Source organism: Ursus maritimus, unplaced genomic scaffold (assembly GCF_017311325.1).
Source record: "Ursus maritimus isolate PB19 unplaced genomic scaffold, ASM1731132v1 scaffold_10, whole genome shotgun sequence".
NCBI classification, from domain to species: Eukaryota; Metazoa; Chordata; class Mammalia; order Carnivora; family Ursidae; genus Ursus; species Ursus maritimus.
The window spans coordinates 7,032,418-7,059,993 of record NW_024423344.1 but is presented as its reverse complement, the minus strand read 5'-3'; the positions used below and the strand labels follow the sequence as shown (position 1 = coordinate 7,059,993).

At 35.5% G+C, this 27,576-nt stretch overlaps 1 protein-coding gene and 1 pseudogene across 3 annotated transcripts in view; one reads left to right on the top strand and one right to left on the bottom strand.

The window, feature by feature from the left end:
- The window catches only part of CDK8 (cyclin dependent kinase 8), a 118,022-nt gene that overhangs the window by 75,142 nt on the left and 15,304 nt on the right, over nucleotides 1-27,576 (bottom strand). The gene's annotated exons all lie outside the window — the stretch shown is intronic.
- Nucleotides 24,778-25,212, top strand: LOC103664386 (annotated as a pseudogene).

Here is a 27,576-nt window from a genome sequence, read left to right as displayed (position 1 = left end):
ACTCTAGCTAAAAGTTTGTCTATTTTTTGTTTAGGCTTCAAAAAAACAGCTCTTAGTTTCATTGATATTTTCTACCGTCTTTTTTGGTCTCTCATTTATTTCTGCACCAATCTTTGGTATTTTCTTCTTTCTGTGAACTTTGAGTTTAGTTTGTTCTTTTTCTAGTTTCTTAAGTTACAAAGTGAGGTTATTGCAGATCTTTCTGGTTTCTTAACATAGGCATTTATCACTATAAACTTCCCTCACAGAACTGCTTTTGCTGCATCCCAAAGTTTTGGTATGCTGTTTCCATCTTTGTTTCAACATTTTTTTTTTCCCTTCTGAGATCTTTGATCCACTGGTTGTTCAGGAATGTGTTAATTTCCACATAATTGTAAATCTTCCAGGTTTCCTCCTCTTGATTTCTAGTTTCATACCACTGTGGTCTGGAAAGATACTGTGTATGATTTTAATCTTAAATTTGCTAAGACTTGTTCTGTGACCTAACATATGATCTATCCTGGAGAATGATCCACAAAGGCTTGAGAAGAATGTATATTCTGCTGTTGTTAGATGGAATGCTATCTATAAAACATTGTTATATATAGATATATACATGCATAACAATATATATGTTACATATATTATAGATATAACATTGGTTCAAATCCAATGTTTCCTAATTGACTTTTGCCTGACTGATATTCATTGTTGATAGTGGAACACTGAAGTACCCTACTATATTATATTGTTGTCCATTTCTCCCATCATATCTGTTAGCAATTTACTTAACACATTTGGGTGCTCCAATGTTGGGGTCATATATATTTACAACTGTTGTAACCCCTTAAAGACATAATCCCTTTATCATTATACAATGGCCTTCTTTACCTCACGTTATAGCTTTTCGTTAAAGTCTATTTTGTTTGACATTAAGTACAGCTACTTCTGCTCTCTTTTGGTTTCCACTTGCATGGAATATCTTTTTCCCTCCAATCACTTTGAGCCTATGTATATCCTTGAAGCTAAAGTGAGTCACTTGTAAGCAAAATACATTTGGGTTTTGTTTTCTTATCCATTCAGTCATTCTATGCTTTTAGAGTGGAGAATTAAATCCATATTTTCAAAAATATATTTGTGGAATAGAAGAAAGGGCAAAGAGAAGAAGGGGTGGAAGAAAAGAATACAGAGAGAGAAGGAGAATAGAAAGAAATGGTAAAGAAAAAAGAGTGAGGATATTTAACAGGGTATTCAACCAAGAATTAAGGTGAAAACCTATGTACAACTCACAACTTACTGTGATTTCCACTTCTATTAGGTACCTGGAACAATCCAATTCATAGAGACAGAAAAGTAGAATGGTGGTTGCCATAGGCTGGTGGGAGGGGGATGGGGAGTTGCTGTTTAATAGGTACAGAGTTTTAGTTTTGCAGGATGAAAAGAGCTCTGTGGATGAATGGTGGTGATGGTAGAACAAGTGAATGTACTTAATATTACTAAACGATACATTGAAAATGGTGTACAGTGAAGTATACTTAAATTTTATGTTATGTATATTTTACCACAATTTAAAAAAAACTCCTATGGCTATTTTCTAGCCAAGAGATACACTGGCTTGGTCTAGATTAACAGCTAGAGAGGATGCAACTGATTGGATAGTAAAAGGTGGACAGATTGGAATTATATTTTGAACATAGGATCAACAGGTCTTAGTGACTGACTGGATGCTGAAAGAGAAAGATATCCAAGATAATTTCCAAATTACTGACATAAGTAATTTAGTGAATAATGCTGCCAACTGCAAAGGAGAATACAGAGAAACAATTCAAATTTGAACATGTTCAGTTTGAGAAACTTGTCATACATCAAAATGAAAGTGAGCAGATGAGTGTATAAATGGGTCTTGAGCTCAGAACAGATGTCTGCCCTGGAGATGCAAATCACACAGTCCTCAGTATTTCAGAGGTATTTGACGCCTGCAGGTTGATGATATTACCCAGGAAGAGAGTGTAAGGGAAAAAGAAAAAAAAGGCCTGAAATCCAGGCTTTGAAGGATCTAGTTATGAAGAACTCTCTCTTTTACATTAGAGAAAAGATAAGAAGAAATTCCCAAAGCCAAATGAGAAAGAGAAGCCATACATACAAAATAAAAGTAAAATATAATAAATCAAGAGCTTCTTATTTCAAGAAGATAATATTTCAGAAAAAGAAACGTGTTAGAATATAGAATGATGATGATGATGATGATAGGAAGCATTCATTAAAAGACTATAACATTTCTAGGACTAGTATAAGCACTGTAAAGGTATTGATTCATTCATTTTTTACAATATCCTATGAGAAAGCTTCTTTATCCCTTTTTTTACAGATGAACAAATTAAGGCCTAGAGAAAGCAAGTAGCTTGTTCAGGGCCATATATCTAGGAAACTAGGCAGAACCCAGAACCTGAATTCTTAACCATTATGTGATACTGGCTCTGTAAGTGTCCACTGGATTTAGCAACAGACAGAATGGTGACGTTAGCCAAGTGAAGTTAAATGGAATGGTGGAGGCAGAAGCCAGACTGAAGTGTATTTAAGAATAAATGGAAAGTGAGGAACTAAAGGTAATATGAACAAATAACTCTTAAGAAATATGCCTACAAGCTCAGTCAGTTAAGCGCCTGACTCTTGATTTTGGCTCAGGCCATGATCTCAGGGTCCTGACACGGAGCACCACATTGGGCTCTGCACTGGGTGTGGAGCCTACTTAAGAGACTCGCTCTCCCTCTGCCCCCACCCCTCACTCACTATAAGAAAGAAAGAGAAGAAAAGAAAGAAAAGAAAAGAAAAGAAAAGAGGCCTAGAAGAAAGGTGAAAGATAGGGTGGTACATGGAAGGGGATTCAGTGTCTAGAAAGTTTCCTTGTTGCTGAACTTGCTACTAAAGGCAGGGCAACATACTCAAGTATCCAGAGATATCACACAGATAATTTACACAATAAGGACAACCAGTACTTATAAACATTTACAATGCACTAGGTACTCTTCTTATATATTAACAAATGTAATGCCAAGAACAGCTAATTAGCCCCATTTTACAGATGAGAAAACAGACACACCAAAATGTCTGGTAGTTGGCCAAAGTCAAACAGCTGGCTGGGATTCAAACCTTCCTGAGCAAGTACCTTCTATCAGAGAAACGTACAAAAATATGCATACGATATGGGAGCTTTGGTGAACTGAAGAGCACATGTACCCTAAAGAGGGTACTTATGACTCCAATAGATAAGCACTGTCCAATAGAGCATTCTGTGAGATGGAAATGTTCTATGTTCTGTCCAAGGTAGTGGCCATCAGCCTTGTATGAGTACTGAGCATTGGAAATAAAGGTGGTATGACTGAGAAACTGAACTTTAAATTTTATTTCATTTAATTAATTTAAATTTAAACAGCCACATGTGACTAGGGGCTATTATATTGGAATAGCACAACTCCAGAAAATTGTTTATGAATATTCTTTTTTAAGGATAAGCCAGAAATATTTTTTAAAGATTTATTTTATTTTAGATAGACAGAGAAGAGAGACAGAGCAAGCAAGCAGGGGGAGGGGCAAAGACAGAGGGAGAGAAATCCTCAAGCAGACTTCCCATGGAGTGTGGAGCCTAATGCGGGGCTCATCCCAGGATCCTGAGATCATTAGCTGAGCTGAAATCAACGGCTGAGGCCTGACTGTGCTACCCAGGCGCCCCCAGAAATAGATTTTAATGTGAAATATTCTAATTTTAAAATGCTAGTTCCCCTAAAAAAAAAAAAAAAAACAAAACACCTGTGTATCGAACAAACCAAATGATAAGTATAAGAACACCTATATAATTTTCACAAGTTACAATGGAATTTACAACAATAAAATGAATAAGGTATAACTACTTTTTTCAACATGTGTGTCCCAAAAACAATGTTTACCACAATGCCACAGAATGAAAAGTACCATTCAATACCATTTATATTAAGTTTAAACTTATGCACAGCACTACTTAACATACATACGGTATTAAAAAAACATATATGTGGCACAGAAGGCATTCATAGAAATTATAACACCAGTGTGTTGGTTACTTCTAGGGTAAGAGATATAAATCTGATCAGAGAGGGTGTATTAGTTTCTTTTGCTACTGCTAACAAATTGCCATAAACTTGGTTTAACAACACAAATTTATTAAGGTACACATCTGTAGGTTGAAAGTCCAACATGGGTCTTGGTGAACTAAAATCAAGGTGCCAGCAGGACTATATTCTCTTCTGGAGGTCCTAAGGAAGAATCAGTTTCTCTGCCTTTTCCAGTTTATAGAGGCAACCACATTTCTTTGCTCATAGACCTCTTCCACCTTCTTCAAAACAAGAAATACAGGTGAAGAAGTACTTCTCATATATCATTCTGACCTTGCTTCTGTTATCTCTTTCTCTAACATTTGTATCTCCCTCTTCCACTGTTAGTACTACTGTGATTACCTTGGGCCCACCCAAATTATCCAGAACGATCTTCCTATTTTAAGGTCAGCTGATTAGAAACTATAATTCCATCTGCAACTTTAATTTCCTTCTGCCATGTAACTTAACATATCCAAAGGTTCCAGGGGTTAAGACATGGATATCTTTGGGAGGGACCATTATTCTCCCTCCCACAGAAAGGTACACAAGGAGCTTTAATTTTGTAATGTTTTATTCCTTAAGTAGAAGATAAAGGTATTATGTTTTTTGTTGTATGTCTTTATATGCCTCAAATATACTTAAAATCTTTTGATGTGAAATTTTCTTGCAAGGTAAGTTTTTCAAACTTGCATAGAACCTTAAAATTTTAATGAGATCACTCAGGAGCAGTAAGGGGTAAAGGGAGATCCTCTTTTTATTGCCTTTTACTTGTCTACAAGAAAAAAAAGGATTCCAATTATTCAAACAAACAAAAAATGGGAAATATAACTGGCATGTGACTCTAAGAAAAACTATAATAAAATAAACTTATATGGTATAAGAAATAAATAATTAACAAGCTATGATAGTCAAAGAGATATGTTTAGTCCTATAATGAGGCTATTAAGGAGCTGAATGATGCTTTGGATAACTTTCAGGCTTAGGAGATAAAACTTATAGGCAGTCCAAGGACCACTGAAACCAGGGAGAAAGGCGGAAAGGATGCAAGGAAATGCCCATGCACTTTGGTTAAGATCGTAAAAAGAAGTACTCTAAGAGTAGTATCAACAAGAAGTATACTGACTCTCATTAGGACTGCAGCTAGCTTCAAATATCAAAGCCTGAAAATAGATCAATATAGAGATTGCTAGCTCCTTCAGGCACCACTGAAAGTGCTCATTGTTGGAAGATACCATCTCCTAGGTATAAGTTATTTCTAAAGAAAAATTTCAAATACAATGTCTAAACCTAATTAAAAAAAAAAAAATAACCAGGCATATGAGGAGACAACTAGCAGAAACCATAAATAACAGAAATAGACTCAGAAGGGCTCCAGATAGTCTCTGCAGTTTTTAACTGTGTATGCATACAATGCTTAAGATAACAAAAGACTGGGGTCCTCAGTGGGTTAAGTGTTGAACTTTGGCTCAGGTCATAATCTCAGGGTTCTGGGATTCAGCTCTGCGTTAGGCTCCCTGCTCTGTGGAGTGTCTGCTTCTTCCTCTGCCTCTGCCCCTCCCCCCCATTCCTGTGTGCTCTCTCTCTCTCTCAAATAAATAAAAAAAATATTAAAAAAAAAAAAAAAAAAAGACTGGGAATTCTGAAAGAGTCTCGAAAGCCCAAGAATAGGACACAACAGATTTCTGAGGAGAAAACAAATTATAAAACTGAAAAAATAACTGCATTTAACAACACAATGGATGGGTTTAAAAGTACAGGAAGTATAGCAGAAGGGATTTATGAACTGGAAGAGATATCATAGGAAAGTATTCAAAATAAAGACTGGAATGATAAAATAATGAAAACCATAAAGGACAGGATAAAAGACATAGATAATAGAGATGAGAAGGGTTAACATATATGTAACTGGATCCCATCATGAGAGGAGAAAGCGAGAAACAAAGAGAAAGGGCACACAAATAAATTTAAAGAGACAACGGCTGAGCATTTTCTAAAACAAATGACAGTAAATTATAGATTCAAGAAGCATTATGAATCATAGAGGCATAAGTAAAAAGGGTATTCTTCAGGTAGAACAAAAATGATCCAAAAAGGAAATCCAGTAATGCAGGAAGGAATAAGAAATGGTAATGGTTGTAGTAATTCTAAATGAATATTTACTGTATATGATAATATCCTGTAGGGTATTAAACATACAGCATTAAAAGATACAACATGGTCACATTAAGTCAGAGATAGGAGGAGTAAATGGTTTTGAAACATTTTAATATTCTTTCATTATTTGGGGAAAGGGTAAATGCACCAATTACTATTATATGCTGATGAGTCAAAAATGCATGTTTTAACATTTAACTAGTACAACCATTAAAGGAATAGCAAGAGTGTAGAACTTCTGAATTAATAAAGTGAGTCTTCTGATAAAGACACTTGTAGATACTATAATCAGAAAAGACAATGGAAAAACAATAGTTCTGCCATTGCTAAGAAAGTGAAGGAAAAAAATAAAGTAGGTGATCAAGGAAGGTGATATAATGGAGAATATCCTATTTTACCCTTAAACTCACAAGGAGAAATTTCTCTGAATATTAAAGGGCAACCTTGCAAAATCTGCGTTAATACTGATGCTATACCAACCTTACACTCTACCACTATTACGGAACCTCTCCCTTGGAGCTGACAAACCACTTCAGTGATGGCATCTTTAATAAGCCTCAGACATTCTCATGTACTACCCTCAACTTACTGGCAGGCCTTTAACAACGGAACATTTTACCCCCTCCTTTGGTGATGTCACTCCAGGTAATTTAATAGGGAAAGATCTGCGCAAAAGGAATTACCGTATTTAGTGTTCTCCTAATGGCCCTTTCCTTGAAATCTTCATGTTTTCCTATTCAATAATCAGGTCACAGCTAATTTGAACATCGATTTACTGGTGTCCATTTATTTAAATCTAACCCAAGTTCAACATCTTTAGGAAGTATGCCTTTTTGCAGAAAAAGAAAAGTTTTGGCAGATTTATTGGGGCTGACCCATCAAGGCTCAACTGACCCATCCAAATACCTACCCACATTTGGACATATTCTCTAAAAGCTGCAGCTACAAGAAGGGCTAAAAACAACAGTTGAAAACCTTATAGGGAAAGGACTCATTGTACTTCACGCTTTATATTCCCATCTTCATGATTTAAAAGAAAAAATGCAATGGAAAAGAATAAATCAGGATCTCAGGGCCATAAATAGAATATTCATCTCCCCTCTTACCTCACTTTCATACAGAACCAAACCAAAATAATATTTCATCTTCTCTACCTCCTGAAGCCACATATTTCACACTGAGAGATTTGTGTCTTTCTGTACTGTTTCTTTAGATCAAAATAGTCGATACTTGTTTGTCTTGGGAAAATCAATACATCTGGACAGTCATGCCCTTGGGGTTCCTTGGGGCACCCCCAATTTTTCAACAAGTCCTCAACCTGTACCTCAAGGATCTTAAATTTCCCTGGGTTTCTACCCTAGTCTAAAATGTGGATGATCTTTTGTTGTGTTTGAAAGATGAGGTAAGCCCTAAGGCTGATTACATTGCTTTGTTTCAGCTCAGAAAGGACATAATATTTCCAAAGAGAAGTTATAATATTAAAGTATGCTAACATGATTTATCCTAAGGAGATAATCTTTTACTCTTTACAGATTACAAATTGTTCAAAACTTTCCAAGACAAATAACTAAGACACAATTACAAGGATTCCTAGATCTCACTGACCACTGCAGGCAATGGGTTCCAACTTTTCTACAATGGTATGATTATTAAATAATTTAACCAAGGCCTCCTTAATAACCAAAGCTCTTCCATGAAAACTTAAACACGAACAGCTCTTTTGCAATATAAAATGAGCACCTCAGCCACTTCCTACTGAGTTAATTATCATAAATTTTTCTACCTATTCATCCGTGAGAGATCTGAACAAGCCGTTGGTGTTCTGACTTAACTTCATGAGAATCATCAGCGATCAAGAGGTTACCGAAGTTTCTGCAAAAGACTATCCAGTTTATCTAAAAATAGCCACAGTAGTTAAAGGCTTCTGTCCACTTCATTTAAGGATCTTCTTCCAACCTCAAGGTCCTTCATACTGTACAATCTTTGTTGCTCACTGCAAAGACAGAACATGTCTCTGCAAGGAGGCTTAGCTCATATAAAATTCTATTACTTTATCCCTCACATATTTCCATTCATTTTAATACTTAAGGGGTCAGCAAAATATGGCCCACAGGCCAAATTCCACCCACAGGATGGCCTATGAGCTAAGAATGATTTTTATACTGTTAAATAATTATTAAAAACAAGAAAAAAGAATACACAACAGAGACTGTTATATGGCCCACAAAGCCCAAACACTTACTATCTGACCCTTCACAGGAAAAGTTTACTGATCTTTGCTACTCATCTCCTCTCTAAAAAGAGAAACTAGTCTCTATTGGCAAACCATGCCCTAAATAGACTTATCAGAAACTCCTTAAAAAAATTCAGACTTAATCTTCATGATTGATGGGTCATATCTTAAGAATAAAACAAGAAAACAGTATGCTGGAACAGATCTCAACTCTCCCCTAGAATGTGACTCCTTTGCTAGAGGCAAGATACGCCCAGATGACAGAACTCAGAATGAATTCATCAGAGTCTGCCAGTTAGTGAACTGGTTAAGTTGGAGTTAAAAGGGTTAACACATGTTAAGTTCAGAGAAGATCTGCTTTCGGGGTAGTCCATAATTTTGAAATGCTTTGGAAACGAGGGTTCTTGATTTCAGCATTAATGCTTCCTTTTTAAAAAGATAACCATCGTGAAGATAGAAGCCCATTAAAAAAAAGAGATAACACAAAGATTAAAGAAAATGCCCTGGCTGATCATTATGGCAGATAGGTATCCCTTACTAAGATCTTAGCCCTCACGATAGGAAGAGTTCAAATCTTTAAAGAGGCTCAAAGAGGCTATTACACAATGCCAGCAATTGTCTCCAGAATTGGAAAAGGAAGGGTCTGGGGGAGAAATCTGGGTGATTGCCTAAGTTAGCTTCTGGTGCTCTCAGGACGCTTTCTTTATGGCATCAAAGGTCCTCAAAAGAAACCCGGAGAAAATTTTACATAAAATTATATACTCTTGTAAGAACAAACTGTTTAGTGAACTCACTCAACAGGAAAATTGCTGAGCACGTTGAAGTTTATTTCTCACCTCTCACCAGCATAATCCTTGGTTAAAACAGTAAAAGTGAAGCATGGACGAGAGTCTAAACCTCAACGTCTCTTTGAATACCTCCGAATGGTATTCATACAAGGGTTCTGAATATGTCCTGGTCATCATTTGCTTATTCTTGGGATAGACATAAGCCCTTCCTTGTTGAAAATCTACATTTCAAATAGTAACAAAAACCTTATTTGATATGTGTTCCCAACCTCAGAAATTCTAACTTCTCTACTGACAGGTACCCATCTTGCTGAAGCTATTATTAAAGTTTCCAAAGCCCTCCACTTACTGAGAAACTTTAGTGTCCAATCTTCAAGGAAGGTAGAAAGAACAAAGGGAATTCTGAAACTAGTATTAGCAAAGATCTTAGAGTCTCTCAAACTTCCACGGCCTAAGATACTGCCACTGGCTTTAATGACAATGAAATCAATTCCTTCTGGGGCTCAACCAGTCTCCAATTATGAGTTATTACAGACTTGCCCGTACATTTAGAAATGTTACCTCTGATACTTTACACTATTTCTGTAAGCAGAAGTAGCCAAATACTGTCTGCCAGGGAGTCATGCAATGTACCCAGTCTTAGCATTAATAGGTACAAGCCGCCTTTACTCAACATCTTCCTAAACGACTCCTATCTAACTTAAAACCTGAAGACATGGTCTTTTGGAAAAGAGAGAAAAATAGTCTTTGACCCTGAGGGAAAGAACTATCTATTGTTTGCAACTAGTACGGCAGGAAACTCCTTGGAATCATGTCTCTCAATTCAAGAGGCAAATCAGCCTTGAATCGCTAGAAGACTGTTGCACCCAGAAACCTCAAACTGAGGATTCTTAGGAGTCTTCTAGACTAGACAAATCCCTCAACAGAGGGTTCAATCCTTTTAGAAGCAGGTCTTTAGAAGGAGAGGGCTTCGACCAAAGACCTTTAGACCAAGATCCATAGAACCATACTAGTAACTGTCATGCTTTAATCTCTAGTATTCTGCTCTTTATTTTTTTAGCTATCTTCTTTCCTCTTTTGCTGTTAAGGTTACCTTTAACTATGTTAACCCTTAAGGACTCTATTCTTAAAATTGGTTTTTCCATTTTTAGTCACTCCCTCTTATAAACCCAAAACCTGGCTAAAATTTACTCATGATTTGATGAAAGCATACAATCAAACTGACCATCTTAGTCCATTCCAGTTGCTATAACAAAAATACCATTATCCAGGAGGCCTGTTAAGCATCTGATTCTTGATTTCCGCTCAGGTTATGATCTCAGGGTCATGAGACTGAGCCCCACAGCCAGCTCTGCTCTGGGCATGGAGCCTACTTAAGATTCTCTCTCTCTCCCTCTGACCCTTCCCCTCCCTACCACTCCAAACCCCCAACCCTCCACTCCTGCCAGTGTACACACTCTCTCTCTTAAAACAAAAACAAAACCAAAACAAAACCAAACAAAAAAAACTGAGGATTGCTGGAGGGGAGGGGAGTGGGGGATGGGGTAACTGGGTGATGGACATTAAGGAGGGCATGTGATGTAATGGGCACTGGGTGTTAATCTGCAACTCATAAATTACTGAATTCTACCTCTGAAACTACTAATACACTATATGTTAATTAATTGAACTTAAAAAAAATAGCCTGGGTGGTTTATAAGCAACACAAATTTATTTCTCACAGTACGAGAAGCTGGGAAGTCCAAGATTAAGATGCTGGCAGATTCAGCGTCCGCTGGAGGCCTGCTTCCTGGTTCATAAACAGCTGTCTTCCAGCTATGTCCTCATGTGGCAGAAGACATGAGCCTCTCTGGGGTCTCTTTTATGAGGACACTAATCCCATTCATGAGGGCTTGCCCTCGTGTCCTAATCATCTTCCAAAAGACCCACTTCCAAATGCAAACACATTTGGGATTAGGTTTCAACATATGAATTTGGGAGGACACAAACATTCAGTCTGTAGCACCAACTACTGGGTTTATACAGTTTCTTTTTGTATTCATGCAGCTTTACTTGATGCCAGTTCCTTGCTAATGAATCAATTTGTGTTCTGGGTAAGGGTAACTGGACTCAACTTTTAAGTAACTTTTTAAATGGCAGGTTCCACAACAGATCATCTATCATATCGTTCATAGTATAGGAGATTCCTATCTTCACCAAAACATTACTCAGGGATCTTTCATGGGAGCTAGCTTCTGTAACTTAACTTTCATAGGACTAAACCTTGGAAAAAGACAAGAGAATAGAGAGTATATATGTGGAAGCTCTCTCATTTCACAGACCTCAGAGTGAAGACACATTACTTAAATTCAACTCCAAGTTCCTCTGCTTTAGAGCTACCTAATGATACTGACACTATATATTCCATTACCTGATACTGGATCAATCTTGGTAAGCGACACCAAAATTTACAGTACTCTTAGACAACTCCCACAGATCATCAGGTGTTTCCTAAAGACTAATATTAAATCTATGACATAAAAGTCTATTGGTTACAAGCTACTAACTAGTTAGAGATTTTTGTGATCTTGGTAAACTGATGCTTCCCATCAGGGCTCTCACCCAAAGCCCATTTTGGCCCATCAGCTTCCCCGTGTGGTAACAATCTGAGAATCTAATTCTCTAACTACTCAAAGGGATCCTGAATTACTTCCTTCTCACATCAAGCTTCTTCACTTCTAGCTTCAGAAGAAGCCTATTAAGTAATGAAGACTTCTACACACTAAGATTCAGAGCAAAAGAATGAGATAATGCAAATAAGACAAAAGAACTCTTTGTCCCACAGGCTTGTAAAACAAGATATGTAGGAGTTCAGAAAAGAGCTGCTTTAGATATAATATTAGTTTGGCTTAAGGGGAATGTGGTGTGCTTACAACCCTTCAGTCTTTTCCTGGATATTTACTATTATTATTTTTTAAAGAATTATTTATTTATTTTTGAGAGAGAAAAAGAGAGAGGGAGAGAATCTCAACCAGATTCCCTGAGGAATGCAGAGCCCAACACAGGACTTAATCTCATGACCCATGAGATCATGACCTGAGCTGAAATCATGAGTTGGGCACTCAATCAAGACTGAGCCACCCAGGCACCCCTCGAATCTTTACTATTATTAAGGAGACTCAAAGAGCAAGGACAATAATTATGAAATTGGTAATTCTGCCAATAACCCCACATCTGGTTTTGTGGGCTCTTTGGATGAAGTGGGATCTATTTTCTTGGCTTAATTTTGGCACTGCTGGCTCCTGCAGACTCTGAACATAATCCTTTTCTTACTATTTGTGTTGCAGTGCTTAAGTGTGACCTCCAGAGTATTAAATGCTGCTGTACAACCACTGTCCAGTCAAATGGCCCCTAAATGACCATGTAACAGGAGGAAGCTATGATTCTTACAAAGGCTGAAGTGACCATCTTCCCCTTTCACACCCCCACCACCAGCTTATTATTTCATCGCAAGATCTCATACCGTGAGAAAGATCTGGACTGATCATATTTTCAGATGTTAATGGAGGGGGGGATGTTGAGAACCAAAACTGCCTAAAACCACACCCTGTCTACGTTAACATGGATTTACTATTTGACTTGATATGACTTTGTTACTCCAGGAACTCTTACCCAGGAAGATGAAGTTACAAATAACCTTGTTTGTTTCAGGAATATCCCCAAGATACATTTACCCAAAAAAATTGAAAATAAAAATAAACCCCCTTCCCAGGACAATAAATCACTCAACTAAGTTTATCAAAGATTTGATTTGAAAGTCCTGCTTATTGCCATTATCTTTGCCTTATCCCAACCACGATTTTGCAGTGAAAGATATGCATTAAACTAGACCTCAAAATCCTCATAAATAACCTTTCCCTCTCTGAGACACTACTAAAATTCCATAAAGACAGAAGACTCCCTTACTACAGTAGCAATAAACTAGCCTTTGCTTTATTAATAAGATATTCTGGTCACCTTTTGGGGAAGCCCATGAAAAAAGATGTACAGAAACTGAAATCTAGGGGGTCCATAAAAAATGGCCTATTCCTTCCTGATCTTTTTTATAAGCAAGGATCTGCTTCCACAGGCAAATATTTTAATGTTTTAGTGCCTTATGCTTAAGTATAAATAGGTTGCTGAGAATCCCCATATTTAAGGAAAGTCTCTAATAAGGAGAAACTAAAATAACTGAGAGGAAACAGAGACAATACACAAAGAAGAGAGCATTAAAACATCTATATTATCACAACAAGATAAATTATTGTATCCATAAAACATACACAAGTTCATATAAAAACAATATTCAGATGATAAAAATACATACGAAAGCAGAATAAAAAATTAACTAGAAAGGTTGAAAGATAAAATTGAAAAATAAAAGTCCAGAAAAAGATAACAAAGAAAATGCAAAGAGAAATTACCAAATAAATAGTAACATTTATATACAACAGAAAGGTGTTTTCTAACTGAAAGCCCCCTTTCCCACATCTCAATACTTAGCACAATAAATAAAACCCAGAAATGTGTATATATAATGATGACAGTTAAAGAAAATAAAAGTTTAAAAAGAAGATCTTAAAAGCTTTCAAAAATAAAACAAGTTATATACAGGGATCAGGAGTCTGAATGGCATTGGAGTTTTCAACAACACTGAAGTTAGAAGACAGTATAACAATATATTCAAAATTCTGGGTTTTTCTTTTTCTTTCTTTTTCAATTTTCAACCTAGAATTTCATATTCAGCCAAAGTATCACTCTTAGTTTCTTACCATATCCATTCTTTTCTTCCTTTTAGTATCAGAGTCTCGCCAGGTATAGCTGAGCACATTCTTATCCAACTAAATATACTAGATTTTTCTGCTTCCCTTGTTAACTACTAATAGGTATGACTATATGACAAACTTTTGGCCAATGAGATATGGCCCAAAGTAATGTGGGCAGCTTCCAGTTTATGCCTTTACAACAAATCTGCATGCCCCCCAGGTTCCGTTCTCCTTCCCCTTTCTCAGTAGATGGAGTAAAAACACAGGGTGATAAGCCATCTTTGAGCATACAGATAAAGATAAACCACAGAGCAGTTCTTAATGTGTACATGAATCACCCAGGAATCTTGTTAAAATGGAGATTCTGATTCAGTAGGTCTGGGCTGGGCCTGAGATTCTGCATTTTTAACAAGCTCCCATATGTTGCTGCTGCTGTTTCCAGGAATCATACTTACAGTTCCAAGACCCAAGAGTAGAGAACGAATTAACAACAAGATAGAAGGCACCTGGGTCCCTGAAAAATCCACTCTACCTTCACTCAACTTTTGACGAGCTCAGTAATGAAAGAGAAATAAACACCTTTATTGCTTAACCCATCAATATACCATTAAAGAACAAAACAAAACCAAAAACTGATGATGGTATACTTGTCTAATAATATTTCTGCCAAAAAATTAGTGATTTATAACTTGCATTAAAATAAACATATGGAGGCGTGCCTGGGTGGCTCAGGCGGCTAAGTGTCTGCCTCTGGCTCAGGTCATGATCCTAGGACCCTGAGATGGAGCCTAGCATCGCATCTGGCTCTCTGCTCAGTGGGGAGCCTGCTTCTTCTCCTTCTACCTGATGCTCTGCCTATTTGTTCTTTCTCTCTCTCTCTCTCTCTCTCTCTCTCTCTCTCTCGCTCTCTGTGTCAAATAAACACATAAAATCTTAAAATAAAATAAACATATGGAATCTTGTCCAAGGAATATTCTTGTAACGCTTAAGATTAGACTACATCACAACTTAAATCTTCTAAAATAGGAAGTCTATTAATTAGTTTATATCCTCATGCCTAAATGGGAAATAATACAGCTTCAGTGCAGAAATTTTGGAATGTTACATCATTTGTTTGTCTACCACTCAGAAAGAACTAATACCTTGGCACGTTCACCTCCAGTCTGAATTTCTGTTTGGCCTTCTATATATGTGTTCATTTAAACACTTTCTATGTTTTTTTATTTTCCAAAATTTCAACAAACAAATATTACATCTGATATGAAAAAAACAGAAAAGAAGACAGAGCAAGAGAGGAGAGAGAGAGAGGCAAACCAGGAAACAGACTTAAATATAGAGAACAAACTGCAGATTACTAAAGGGGAGGTGGGCAGGGGGATGGGGATTAAGGAGGGCACTTGTGATGAGCACTGGGTGTTGTATATAAGTGATGAATCACTAAATTCTACACCTGAAACTAATATTATGCTATATGGTAATTGGAATTTAAACAAAAATTTGAAAAAAAAGTTAAAATTAAAAAGTTTAAAATTCCCACAAAGAAAAAAAAAGAATTGTTATTTTCTTTTAAAGCCCAAACAAATACCAATATGCTCAATGAATAAAAATATATTACAATACATATATCTTGATATAATGAGATATCAACTCATATGAGTGCTAACTAATCAGTGAAAAGAAGCAAAAAAAAAAAAAAAAAAGCGGGGCGCGGGGAGGATTTAAAGTAACCTTCAAGAAATCTCATCTGGACCTGGGAGAGGAGAAAAGGTTTATATAGAGTGCATACGTTCAGTATTCACAATCCAATTATACTTTTAATATTCAGCATAAGGTCTTCCTCTACTACAAGTCAGATGAGCCTTCTCTTTGCTTCTGTTAACATCCAGAGGATACTACAATCACATTAATATCACTCTATTACAACTACTTATCTGTCTCCCAACCCCTACTTTTACCCTGATGAATTCTCAGCTCTGAGCAGTTAAGTGCCTTATACAACAGGCAATTTATAAATGCTTGATAAACCCATAATAAATGAAAGAAAAACAAGGAGTATTTCTGAAAACTGGGAACTAGTAAAATTTGCATAAATCAGATAATAATTTTTAAAGCCATTTTAATTAACACATTTTATTTTTTGATTTTTTAAAAGATTTTATTTGAGAGAGAGAGAGAGAGGGAGAGAAACGGCTGGGGGAGGGGCAGAGGGAAAGGGAGAAGCAGACTCCCCACTGAGCAGGAAGCCAGATGCGGGGGCTGGATCCCAGGACGAGGACCTGAGCCAAAAGGCAGATGCTTAACCAACTAAACCACCTAGGCGCTCCTTAATTAACATATCTTAATACATGGTTATGCTAAAGTTATTTCTAGAAGAAAGCTCAAGGTAAGAATTAGCATCATCCTGGGTCTGGTTTCCCTAATTTTGTTACATATGAGAAATCATGTTTAATAAAATATTTGTACTACAACTGGTATATACTAACATCAAAGACTACAACACATGATTTTAATATCAATTATTTGTGAGTTCCAATCTAAATGTAATACAGCACTCAAGAAAATCTAATAGATTTTACAAAAGCATTGGTAGATTAGACTATGGTAGGATGATCTTAGAAACAAAACCAAGAAGAATTAGAAGAACTTTTGACAAATCATTAAAATTAGGAAGCAAATTTAAAGATTGCTGGAATCAAAGTCCACATACAAAAACCAACTGTATTCCTATATGCTAGCAACAAATAGAAAATAAAATTAAAAAATACAATTTACAATAGGATAAAAAAAAAAGTCCAATGCCTAGGTATAAACCTAACAAAAGATGTGTAAGAAATCACAGCGACATATCATCTTACATCAGTCACAATGGCTAGTATCAAAAAGACAAGAAATAACAAGTGTTGGTAAGAATGTGCAGAAAAGGCAACTCTCATGCACTGTATATGTATACATAGTGGAATATTACTCAGCCATCCAAATGCTGAGATCTTCTTTTGCAACAACACGTAGAGGGTATTATGCTAATTGAACTATGTCAGAGAGAGAGAAAGGCAAATACCACATGACTTCATTTATATGTGGAATCTAAAAAACAAGACGTGAACAAATAAAGTGGAAACAGAGAACAAATGGTGGTTGCCACAGGGGAGGTGGGTGGAGGGATGGGCAAAATAAAGGGGATTAAGAGGTAAAATAGTCACAGAGCTGAAAAGTACAGCATAAGGAATATAGTCAATAATATTGTAATAACATGATGACAGACACTGACTACACTTACCATGATAAGCACTGAGTAAGGTACAGAATTGTCAAATCAATAGATTGTACACTTAAAAATAAGTGTACATCAATTATATTTCAATAAAAAATTTTTTAGTTGAATTAAATTAAAAAATTTTTTAAAAGATGTATAAGAATGTATGAAAAACAGAGAAATTAAAGACCTACATAAATGGAGGGTACACTATGTTCATGGATTGGAAGGTTCAGTGTCATGAAAATGTTATTTTCCCCCAAGCTGATGTATAGATTCAAAGCAATCACAATTAAAACTCCAGTAGGGTTTGTGGTGTGTGTGCATGCTTGGTAGAAATTGATAAGCTAATTCTAAAATGTGTAAAGAAATAAAAAGGAGCTTGAATAGCCAAGATCATCTTATAACACAAATTGGAAGACTTATATTATCTGATTTATTACACTTATTATAAAGACTTACTATAAAGTTCCAGTAATTATGACTGTGTAAAATAAATCGTGATCCTACTATCTAACACACAAAAATCAACCTTGAATGAACTATAAATCTAAATGCTAAAAAAAGCAGCCTTGTGGTAGGCAACAATTTCTTAAACAAAGTGTGGCTCACCAAAAAATTAATTAATTAATTAAACTGTGTTAAAATTATTTTCTTTTAATCAAAAGACATTGTTATGAAGGTAAAAATGCAAGTCACAGAATGACAGAAACCTTCTGTAATACATGTATATTCGACAAAGCACAGAATTCCTACAAATCAATAAAGATACACAATCCAGTAGAAAAGGAGTACAAAGATCTGAACAATATCTCACAGAAGAAGATATTTAAATAGCCATCAGTCATACGAAAGGATACTCACTTTCACTAGTTATCAGTGAAAGAAAACTAAAATCACATTGAGGAATCATTATAGACCACCAGTGCCTTAAAGACTTAATTTACAGAGAGCTAACACCAAGTTCCCAGGGGAGTCACTTTGAGCTACTTACTATCATACATAGACCATGGGACCTGTAGAGTTGCCAGTGCCTCCAACTCACTATTCCATATCCTTCTGTATCAATTCAGTCGTCTGAGAGGCTCTGAATGAAGAGCCTCCAATGAAGGCTCCAAGGAGAAATAGGTGAAATGTTCACAGTTATGGAGTCATTCAAGATTACTATTAGCGCTATTTTTGTTACAGATTTAATGAATATTTGAGAGTTTAAGGCCTAAACCACCATTTATAAAAATCAACCCTAAGTAATCTCATTGAAAGATTTACATTTAACTAACAAATCGTCACACAGGATTTATAATGGTCATTAAAAATCATGCTTTCAAAAAATTTAATTATTTGAAAATTTTTAAACCTAACGAAAAATTGAAGGGACAGTTTAATAAACACCTATAGATTTAAGTTAAACATTTTGGGCAAGAATAATTCAAAGATTATTTTTTTAACCTTCTAGTTGCATCACAACAGATAGTGATGGGCTTTCTCACTATTTGTGATGCTAAGATTGATCATTTTGTTAAGCTGGTGACTGCCAGATCTCTCCATATGTAAAGGTATATTTTCTTCTTTGCATTTAGTAAATTATTCATGAGATGATACTTGGAGGTGAAAGGAATATTCTATATTCTAACAAACTTTCACCAAATGACTTTAGAATCCATAGATGATTCTTGCCTGAAATCAATTATTATACTGGAAGTCTCAAAATGCTTTTTTCTGATTCTATCATTCCTTCTACATTTATTAATTGGCATTCTTCTGTAAAGAACTCCCTCTCCCTCTCCTTTTTTACCACCAATAGGGATTCATGGATTCTTTATTTGACATATTATAATATTATTCTTTTTGATGCTCAAATTGCCCCAAATTTGTCCAGTAAAAACCTCTTCAAGTCTGCTCCTATTCCTTTTGAAATAAGTTGACATCTTTGAAAACAAAACATCACTAGCAAACAAAATTTGAGGCCTAAATAATTAAATAAGACAAACAATGTTAGACAATTCAATAAGACTGCCCCACACAGCTTACTGTTTTTCCAAGAGTTACTCCATCTTTCCATTAATGGCACCCCCACCAACTCAATTATTCAAGCCAAAAACCTCAGAATAATTCTCAGCCCTCCCTTTCCCTCACCACTAGTTGGAGAAGGAAATAGGGTAGTTGGAGGAATGGAGCACTATTACCTTTCAGTTCATGCTCTTCCATGTATTACGTATATACTGTTTATACTCTTTCTATGACCACATCATTATTTAAAATTTTTTTTTAAAATTGTTTAAAAAATGTAAAATGTAGTGCAACTGGGTGGCACAGTCAGTTAAGCATCTGACTCTTCACTTCGGCTCAGGCTGTGATCTCAGGGTCCTGAGCCTGCGCCCCATGTTGGGCTCCACACTCAGCATGGAGTCTGCTTAAAAGTCTGTCCCTTCTTCTTCCCTCTGCCCTCTAGAGCGCACCTGAGTGCCCTCTACTACGCACTCAGGTGTGCTCTATCTCTCTCTCTAATCAATCAATCAATCAGTCAATCTTTTTAGAAAAATGTATGCGTGATGCTCATCAACTTTGAAAGGCAAACCATCCATCTCCAGGTTTCGGCAAAACTTACTGTACTTTTTCTAGATCTAGCCCATTTGGTCCGATGTTCTCTAACTGATAATGGTTCCTCATATTTTATTATAAAATCTCAGAGCTGGTAGGACCATACAAGTTATCTAGTCCAAACATCCAACCAATACTTGAGTTTCCTATATAATAACTCTATCAACTTGTCATTTAGGATATGCTGAAACCCTGTGTATAAAGAAAGAAGTCTCTGGCTCCTATCTCATGTCTGGACAACTCTGTCTGTTACAAAATTACTCCTTATATTATGGTGCCAAAGTATGTCTTCTTTAGTTTCAGTTATCAGTCACGGTTCCACATCTTGGGTCACAAAGAAGTTTTGTTAGTCTTCCACATATTTAAAGTAGCACCCATATGGGAAGGTATGCTTATACCCCTTGATCATTAGAAGACTGAGAACAAAACCTCAAGTTCCATTTAGTAACTAATTATAGATCTATCATTCATGAATACACCTAAACTTTTCTAGAAATTCATTATGGTTTTGGCAGCAAAATAAAGTATTACAGAGCTTCTATCCAATTGTCCTATTTCAAGATTGGAAAAGGAAGAAAAAAGAACTCGTAAGCCTGAGATTTAGAAATGAGGTCATATTCAACTTACTTAAGAGTCACAGTTTTCTATACTTTAAATCCATCCCTTTAAATAAGCTGAAAGATCCAAACCCTCTTAGTTTATATAACACCCTTCACCCAATCATTCTACTTGCCTTTCTCCAAACCTGTTCTAATTTGTCTTCCTACAAAGTGATAACACTTGTAAAAAGTAAAAAGGTACTATGATTTTGTACAATAGTAGGATTACATTTTTTGCTTTGTTTTTAATACATGGTCTAAGTGATAACAGTGAATACCTGCTTCATCTGCCCAACTCCCACCCCCACACATGTGTTTTCTAGAGATACTCTTCCCCTACAATTTTCTGGAACCCATTCAAATGCTTATAATAAGAACAAACATATCTATACACCCAGATCCTATTCAATAGGCACAGTTTACGAGCCAAGCTTGAACACCTGCACTGCGCCAGCGCAACAACAGTGTGTCTCAATATATGAAACGGGTCATCTGGCCATTTGCAATCAATGAGTATTTACAGTACTTATTTACTCTATACTAGCAAATAGGCAAGTCTCTTATAGCATGAGTTTTTTATAACATAATGTGGCTGTAACACTACCAATTAATTAGGGGAAAAAATCAGTACATAAAGGCATCGTTATTGCAATGCAAAATGGAATCAGCATAAAGTAAGTGGGAAAAATAACAGTTGCACGCAAACAACAGGCATGCATAGATGCATTGTTTGAGTGTATGGGCCTTCTTCTATAATAGAATTGTTCTGTTTACCCAAACATTATTTTATTCTTTAGTTTACCACTGCCAGAAGTAAACAAAAGAACGCATGGTCAAGAACAAAGGCCATAGGGGTATCTAAGAACCTTCTAAGTGAGTGGACTAAATGGTAAAGAAGTAAAGACATGGCTTGTTTCTATTAAGTTTAGTCAACAGATGTAGTACTTTTAGAGTACAGCTATAAAATACACACACACACACACACACACACACACATCATAGAAAGTCAACAGAAACCCTGCAGCCCCCTCTCCTCAATGAAACAGCTGTTTTTATAAGAGATTTTTTATAAAAAAACATTTCTCAGGAACACAACCATGACATTATAGCAGAAGCACTATAAGTTACTATCTACAAACAGACATTTAGGAAAATCATCTACTCATAAACATCTCAATTTCTTCTTGACAAACATGAATTACCATAATTGGGCACTGGAGAAATAGAGAATCACGAATGACTGAACAAGTGAGATTAGTTTAATAAATATATTAAAGTACATGAAACTTACATGGCCTTACAAGAGCTTGAAAACTTCATTTACATGCTTTATCTTACCGTATTATACAAAAGATCTCTGTGGGATGAATTCATTTTACAGATGAGAAATCTGAAGTGCACCAACAGATTAAATTGCTCAAGCTCATAAAGCTAGTATATTGCATATAAGATACCAATCTCATATCTAAAAATGTTATGAGAATAAAAATTAATAAAAGGTCTTACCTAGCAGAGAAAAACTAGTAACATTACCATTTAAAACCAAAAGTAAGACAAAAATACCCCACCCCCAACATTGCCATTATTAAAAAGTTAATAGCCAATGCAATAACATCAGATTTTCTAAAGTTGAAGTACTAGAAAAAATAAAACTAAAAATGTAAGAGGAAAGAGTCACAAATGCAGTAAGAACATTTAGCTAGACATGAACAGAAAGTTTATGGCACCATAAACTTAGGTTAATGGGGATTCACTGAACTACCTTTACTTTGGGTATGTTTTTAAAATTCCATAACAAATAGTTAATGAAAAATTGTTAGTATATCACAAATATTGCATGAGACAAGTATCAGTCTTTAATAAGACTATTAAAATCAACAAAATACCTAGTAATAAACAATATGTAAGATCTATATGAATAAGACTACAAGACTTATCAAGATTCTAAGATAAAATCTGAACAAATAAAAAAAACATAACCATACTGTTCAATATGGGAAATAATCAACACACTTAACACAATTTAAATCCAAGTCAAAAAATATTTTTTAGAACTTGAATTGTTGATTTTATATTTTAAATTTATTTATTCAGAGAGACAGTGTATGCATGTGCAAACCTGAGGGGGAGGGGCAGAGGGAGGGAGAGAATCTCAAGGAGAATCTCCCCACTGAGCACAGAGCCCTATATAGGCCTCATGTGGCTTGATCTCATGACCCTGAGATTAACCTGAGCCGAAACCAGGAGTTGGATGCTTAACCAACTGAGCCACCCAGGAGCCTCTTGAATTGTTGATTTTAAAGTTTACTTGGAATAAATGGACAAAAACAACTATAATTTTTTTAAAGAGTAATGAAAGGGTATCTTACCAGCTATTATAATCTATGACTTAAAATAGAGGAGTAACACAAGACTAGATCAATGAAGTAGCAGAGAAACACAAGTATGCATGGAAACCTAGGGGAATGATAAAGGTGGCATTTCAAATCAATTGTGAAAGAATCATTCAACAGTATTAAAAGGACTAGAAAATTTACAGTTAGAACCCTACACAACATGTTATAACATAAACTTAAGATTAAATACAAATTTAACTGCGAAAAATTTTTAAGACCCTAAAAGTGTTAGAAAATGTAGGAAAAAATGTATATAATGGAGAAAAGTCAGAAGCAATAAGACAATGATAAATTTTATTACACATTACAAATGTAAAAATAGACAAAAAATTAGACATATTTGCAATATGAATAAAAAGACTTGATATCCCATTAAACAAAACACTTTATAAAAAAATTTTTAAAGAAGAATATTATAGGAAAACAGGCAAAATATGGGCAATTCACAAGACACTAAATAATGAATTAAAAAGCTGTAAATTTAAATATTAATGAAACAAATATAAATAAAACCATGATTCCATAGGTTTCCTATCAAATTTGCAAAGATTAAAAGAAAATTATTTTCTAAATTAAACAATAAAGATACTGATCAAGGGTGCCTAGGTGGCTCAGCAGTTGAGCATCTGCCTTCGGCCCGGGTCATGATCCCAGGTTCCTGGAATCGAGCCCCGCATCAGGCTCCCCGCTCAGTGGGGAGCCTACTTCTCCCCCTCCCTCTGCCCCTGGCCCTGACTGTGCTCTCTCACTCTTGCTCTGTGCTCTCTCTCTCTCTCAAATAAATAAATAAAATCTTAAAAAAAAACAAACAGATACTGATCAAGAAAGTGGCAAACATTACTCCTGTTCATTATGTATGAAATTACAAATAAACTCAAACTTTCTTGGAGAAAATCTGGCCTTATATATCAAAAACCTAAAAACTGATCCAGCAAAGCCACTTCTAGAAATTTTTCCTACAGATAAAACCACGGATGTCTACAAAGATGTAGCAACAAAATTTCAATTGCAAAGAAAAACTGGGATGTAAAAATTAAATGTAAAATAAAAAAAACCAACACACAATACAATAAACACACATTAAAACTTAACAGAAAAAAAAAAACCTGAAAGATGGTAACATGGAATATACACAATCAATTGTTGAGGGAATGAAGCAGGCTTTAAAATAATAGGCACAGTATAATCTGATTTTAAAACATGTCTAGAAAAAAGTCTGGGTGGCCAAAGTAAGGTGAATTCTATTTTCTTCTTAGAATTTATCTGTATTTTCAACTGATACCCCATTACTCCCATAATTTTAAAAGCATTAAGTTCTTTCTTTAAGTGATAGCTGACAGGAGAAAAGTAAAGGAAAACAACATAGGCAGATGAACTCTGAAAACACATTTAGTACAGAAGCCAATACATGCATACATACATAATACATTTAGGATGATTTTCATCCACCATGATTAAAATGCATGTTTGGTGAATAAAAAGTGAATCAGTCACCTAGAAAGAAAACTTAGTAACCTAGAGCCATTCACACACCGATATGTCTAAGTTATTCCAATCTATTAGAAAAGTAAAAGATAAGACCAAACGCAGTCATAGTTCAAACTTTATGAGCCACAGAATAGTCTAAACAATCTTGAAGAAGAAGAAGGCTGGAGAGAACTCATACTCCTGATTTTAAAACTTACTACAAAGCTACAGTAATCAAAACAGTCTGATAATGACATAAAGATAAACATATACACCAAAAGAATAAAGTGTCCAGAAATAAACTCTTGCATATATGGTCAAATGATTCTTGATAAGGGTGCTAAGACCACTCAACGGAGGAAAAGATCTTTTCAACAATTGGTTGAAAAGTGAATATCTGCTTTCCAACCAGGGCCCGGCAGGCTGGCTCCAGCGAAGAAGGGCCCTTCTGCCATCAACAAGGTAGTGACCAGAGAATACACCATCAACATTCACAAGCGTATTCATGGAGTTTCAAGAAGCGGTCCCCTCGGGCACTCAAAAGAGATCCGGAAATTTGCCATGAAGGAGATGGGAACTCCAGATGTACGCATCGACACCAGGCTCAACAAAGCCATCTGGGCCAAAGGAATAAGGAATGTTCCATACCGTATCCATGTGTGGTTGTCCAGAAAACGTAACAAGGATGAAGATTCACCAAACGAGCTCTAAACACTGGTTACCTATGTACCTGTCACCACTTTTAAAAATCTACAGACAATTAACGTGGACGAGAACTAATTGCTGATTGTCGAATAAAGGTATAAAACCGCAAAAAAAAAAAAAAAAGTGGATATCCACATGCAAAAGAATGAAGCTGGACCATTACTTAAAACCATATACAAAAATTACCCAAAAAAGATCCATGACCTCAATGTAAGATATAAAACTATAAAACTCTTAGAAGAAAACATAGGATGAAGGCTTCAAAACATTGGATTTAGCAATGATTTCTTGGATATAACACCAAAGGCACAGAAAACAAAACAAAACAAAATAGAAAATAGGCAAAATAGCTATTGGACTTCATAAAAAAATTTATAATTTGTGCATCAAAAGACAATATCCATAGAGTAAAAAGGCAGCCTGCAAAATGGCAGGAAATATTTACAACTCATATATAAGGAATTGATATGCAGAATATAGAGAGAACTCCTAAAACTCAACAACAAAAAATAAACCACCAATTCAAAAATGAGCAAAGGATCTGAATAAACATTTCTCTAAAGAATTTACACAATGTCCAATAAGAACATGAAAAGATGTTCAACATCAGGGAAATGCAAATCAAAACTACAAGATACAACCTGATACCCATTAGGATAGCTACTGTAAAAGCAAACAAGAATCAGAAAATAATATGTGTTGGCAAAGATGTGGAGAAACTGGACCCCAATGCACTGTTGATGGAAATGTAAAACAGTATAGCCACTAAGAAAAACAGTATGGCAATTCCTCGAAAAAATTAAAAATAAAATTACCATACAATCCAGCAATTCCACTTCTGGTTAAACATCCAAGAGAACTGAAAGGACGATCTTGAGGAAATATTTGTATACCCATGTTCACAGCAGCATTATTCACAGTAGCTAAAATGTGGAAGCTACCCAAGTGTTCATCAGTGGAGGAATGGATAAGCAAAATGTGGTCTATACATTCAATGGGGATATTAGTTAGCCTTAGAAAAGAAGTTTGGCTTATGCTAAAATATGGATGAATTTTAAGGATACTCTGCTAAGTGAAATAAGCCAGTTACAAAAAATAAATAGTGTATGATTCCACTTACATGAGGTACTTAAAGCAGTAAAATCACAGACTCAAAAAGTAGAATGGGGGTTTCCAGGGGCTGGGTTGGGAGAAGGGGGAGTTACTATTGACCAGATACAGAGTTTCTATTTTGCAAGATGAAAACAGTTCTGGAGATGGATGGTGGGGGGTAGAACAACAATAAGAATGTATTTAATATCAGTGAATTGTATACTTAAAAATGGTTAGGGCAGTAAATTTTATATGATGGGTATTTTACCACAATTTAAAAAAATAAAAATAAAACAAGAACAAAAAAATTGGAGCACTCACACTTCCCAATTTTGAAACGGACTTATAAAACTACAGTAATCAATATAGTGTCATACTGGCTTATGGACAAACATATAGATCAGTAAAATTAAACTGAGGATGTAGGAAAAAATCCTACCTTTAGGACCAACTGATTTTTAACAAGGTGCTCAGACAATTCTAAGATGCTGGGACAACTGGATACCCATAAGCAGCAAAAAACAAAGTTGGACCCCAACTCACACAATATTAAGAATTTATCACAGACCTAAATCTAGGGTTAAAATTATAAAACTCTTAGGAAAAAACAAAGGAGTAAGTCTTTGTGACCTTGGGTCGGACAGCAGTTTTTAGATACAACACCAAAAGCACAAGTGGCAAAAGGAAAAATAAATACACTGGATTGCATCAAAATTAAAAACTTCTGTGCTATAAAGAACACCAACAAGAAAGTAAAAAGACAACCCAGGGTGAGAAAAATATTTGCAAATCATGTATCTGATAAGGGTCTAGTGTCCAGAATTTAAAAAGAACCCCTACAACTCAATAATAAAAAGATAACACAATCCTAAAACGAGCAAAAATTTTATTATGTTTTCCCAAAAATATATACAAATAGTCAATAAGGAGATGTCAAGATGCTCAACATCATTGTCATTAGGGAAATGCAAATCAAAACCACAACGAAAAAAAAAAACACAATGAGATACCACTTAATACCCATAAGGATGGCTATATTAAAAAAAGAAAAAAAGAAAAATATGTGTTGGCAAGGATGTGGAGAAATTGGAACCCTAGTTCATTGCTGGTGGGAATGTAAAATGGTGCAGTCGCTGTGGAAATAGTTTGGCAGTTACTCAAAAATTAAGCAGAGTTACCCTATGATCCAGCAATTCCACGCCTAGGTATATACCTAAGAAACTGAAGGCAGGAACTCAAATAGCTGTACACCAATGTTCACAGCAGCATTATTCATAATAACCAAAAAGTGGTAACAACTCAAATATCCATCAAATGATAAATGACTAAACAAAATGTGATACATCCTAAATCATTGATGAACCTTGAAAACATTAAGTGAAAGAAGCCAGTCAC